The sequence below is a fragment of the Cavia porcellus genome, unplaced genomic scaffold (genome assembly GCF_034190915.1).
Source record: "Cavia porcellus strain 051 isolate PalLab524CR breed Dunkin Hartley unplaced genomic scaffold, mCavPor4.1 scaffold_6, whole genome shotgun sequence".
NCBI lineage: Eukaryota > Metazoa > Chordata > Mammalia > Rodentia > Caviidae > Cavia > Cavia porcellus.
Genome location: NW_026947489.1, coordinates 53081165 through 53085185, shown reverse-complemented (window position 1 = coordinate 53085185; position 4021 = coordinate 53081165). Strand labels below are relative to the sequence as shown.

Sequence of the window (4021 nt, the reverse complement as noted above, 5' to 3'; positions counted from 1 at the left end):
ACATGTATCAATAATGGAAAGTAACCCTAACATTTTTTTTTCAACATACACTACTACTAGCATATCGTTTTGTTAATTTCTAAATTATTAACAAAACTTTCTGAATAAACATATATACAAAATCATAAATATCATGCTTCATGATGTTAACTATTACCACTTAAATAAAATCATTACTTAAGAGTTTATCTTTTATATCAGTAAAAGGATTAACCTTCCTACTCAAGAGCTCCTAAAAGTGGAAAAAAAAATCAATTATCTTTCTCAAATGAACAAGACACAAAGACACTACATTCTCAAGTTACACATACAGAATCAGTTAACTTGGCCAAGACAGTTTGAAATGTAGATCTCAGAAGTGCCCCTGCCCATGAATATAATCAATTAAATATAAAATTGAGTCAAGGACTTCCAAGAGTATTTAGTGCAGGGTGTATGTACAGGGTTCTCAGTAAAGGAGTTACCATAGTTAATAAGAATCAGGTAACACTTAAGTCTAACTTCTTGTCTCTTCTAACGAATATTTATTTTGATCCATATATAATAGTTCATATATTAATAAAGCACAATACAATTTTGAGGTGCATATATCCATTTAGGTAATTAGCCTAAGAAGACACACTGCTTTATACTCTGCTCAACAATGCATGATACGGGCCAGTTGCTTCTTATAACTTCACTAACAGTATTATCAACAACTTTGGACAGTGGCAGTATCATAGCCAGTGAAGTTTATCTGAGGCTTGATTGTTGTTAATTGAAGCTTAGAATTAACAAGCTCTTAATCTAAAGCATTCTTTTGGTGGGTATGTTATTTTTATTTCTGTTTACCTTTTCAGTTATGGTATCTTAATGACCTATTTAGAGAAGCATAAGGTCAAATTTTTGCCATTGAAAATACTAGTTTTGTCTCCCTTCTAATTGGTTTGAAAGAATATATTGATGGGCTGGGGGATTAGCTCAGCGGCACAAGCATCTTCCTGGCAAGCACAGGTTGTGAGTTAGATCCCTGCCCCCACAAAAGAATGTATTGTTTATTTTCAATTTTAAAACTTTTAGAGGTATGTATATAGGTATCCATATGTATATGTGTATGTGAGAGAGAGAGGAAAGGAAAGAGACATTGTTTTGCTCTTTAACATAGAATGTTTTTGATTAACAGAAAGAAGTTCTTCAGGCTAATGATGATCAATTTATCATTTTTTTCCTTTTTGGTTAGTACATTTTTATTTTATGGTTCGCACCTGGTAATAGCCAATTAAGTTTCTACTTGACTCACTCATCAGATAAAAAATGTAAGCTCTTGGCATTTTGCATGCACACATGCATAGACACACCAGCTTGCACACATATTTTTAATTCAAAACACTGAAGACCTAATTAAAGCAGATTAATTCTGGAGGGGGATACAACCTGGGGAAAAGGAACAGCTCTATGTGTGTCTGTGGTATTTGTGACTCAAGCTAAAAGAACACAAAAAATAGAAAATCTGATGTCTTTATGATTTAAAGAATCAAAATACAAATTTTTGAAAGAGACCAGGTACAGGGATCTTTAGAATCTAGATCCAAGATCTTTTCAATACTGCTTAACCTGCTTAACCCTTATGGCAGACTATAGAAAGGTAATGATGTTATCACAGTCCTGTAACAACTACTATAAAGGGAAGAGGCAGAACTGCAAAGTCAGTAAGTCAATTATAATGAAATCATAACACATAAATAACCCACTAAAAGTAGGAAGCAAAGAAACCCTGCAGAAAAGGAAAAAACAAACAACAGCAACAACCAAGCAAAGCAGCAAATCTTATAGACACATTTTCTACAAATGACCCTCTACTTATTAAGTCACCAGTGTCTGGGAGATAAACAGAAGGGAAAAACACTGTCAGTACTTGTCAGTGCTCTATGGCTAGATTCATTTCCAGTGGAACATAATCTAAACATCTAAAATGATGAGTTTTGATATAAAGAGGGAACATTATAACAATGAAAGGTGAAATTTTAAAAATACTTAAAACTATGACTCAATTTTAAGCAACAATTGCATATATGTCAGTAATACAGCTTTGGAGCACAAAAAATTACAAAATTAAAATGATAAATAATTCTTTAATAATATTGAAAAATTTTAAGAGATTGTTTGCTAGTTGAAAGAGTAAATGATATAAGTTGCATCATGAAGCACTATACAAAAAGGACTTTTAAAATGCAGGGTATATATTTATAAAGAAAAATTTTAAGCTGTACTTAGGAAACACTCTCATGAAGTCTAAAATGACTTAAATAATTTGTAGTATGTTCTCTGACTGTGATAAAATTAATTAGTAATTATCTACAAGATAAGTACACAGACAACAGATATTTATAATTAAATAACATGCTTACAAAAAAAAAGAACTTCGGGCTTAAGCAAAAATCACAAGAAAAATGAGAAAAAGAAACAAAAGTAAAATGATAATAAAACCATATACATCAAAGTAAACACCTACCACATGAAAATTTATAGTTTGAAATGTCTGTATTAGAAAATAAAAATATATAAGAATTAATAACCAAAGAACTTATCTTAATAATATGGTGGGAACAAAATGAAGTAAGAAAAGGCAAATAGACAATAATTAGCAGAGCAGGAATTGGTGACAGAATGGAAAAGAGAAATGAGTAAATGATCACACTTGTTCCTTGTTAAGATCACCTTATAGATTTGTGTCTTAACTGATAAAAAAAACCAGTAAGGCAACAATAAAAATTATCCATATCTGGATAAAAATGTTATTGTTATATGTTCTGCAGTAATTATGAACAATACCACTAGATTCAGCATCAAACTGACAAGTGATGAAACAGAAAATTTGCTTAGTTCTGCATCTATGGAATAAATTATATCTTTGCCAAAAACTGTCAACAACTGTTTTCACTGGTGAGTTCTAGCTAGCATTTAACAAAGAAAAAGGCAGAGAGTGAAGATTTAGATACACTGTACTGATTTAAGGACAAGCAAGGGAACCAATTACTATGACACAGAAACTATTAAATTAAGCCACAACAAAATTAAATTTTCTTTTCACCAAACAATATCAAAGTAAATAAGTAGAACACAGGCTGGATGAAAATATTTTGAAAACATATTTCTGACAAAAGAATGTTGACTATAATGTATCAAGAATCTCTTCTTACATTTAATAATAAAAACCAAACAAGTCAGCAAACATATGAGTAAAATTTTTAAAAGTTACTTCACAATATAAGATAAAGAATAAACAAAAGAAAAAGTGCTCAGAATACTTAATACAAATACACAAACTAAAATACAAATGAAATCACACAAAGTCATATGAATGATTAAATGATCTAACAAACTAAAAATGCCAAATTTGAAGGGCTATTAGAATTAGCTTTTTATGAAAATGTAACGATATAATCATGTTGGAAACAAAATGTAGAACTTTACATGTAATTAACTATGTATTTCACTTATGACTAACAAAACTATTCTTAGGCTTTTAATCTAGAAAAAAATCCCCACAAAGTAAAACACCACATACAGAAATGTTTCCACCAGCTTTATGCGTAACAAAATTTTTTAAAAATTGAAAAAACTCGTATTCATCAATAGCAATAAGGAAATATAAAATTTTATTTGATAAATATATAATAGAACTGTTAGCCTTCATGACAGCATCAACTCTCAAAAACCTTATGCTATAAGAAATAAGCCTTACTCAAGGATACATGGGATGTGATTCTATTTAGCGTAAGCTCCTGATAATCCAAATATTTTCACTAACTGCAACACAAACCAGCATAATTGCTGCTTCTGAGATTTGGAGAAATGGTTTGACTGAGAAAGAGTATATGAAATCTTGGCTGACTTTTAGCTTAAACAGGTAGATCCATTTCTTAAAATTCATGGGTGTATTCATGTATACACTTAGGCATAAATTTTAATTCAATAAAAAATAAATGCTTACATTGACATTCACTCATTGGCAAATTATTTTGAATTGCATAAATTTATA

At 30.2% G+C, this 4021-nt stretch overlaps 1 pseudogene; it reads left to right on the top strand.

The window, feature by feature from the left end:
• The first annotated feature begins 696 nt into the window (after positions 1–696).
• Positions 697–822, top strand: LOC111758522 (U4 spliceosomal RNA; annotated as a pseudogene).
• Positions 823–4021: the final 3199 nt, after the last annotated feature.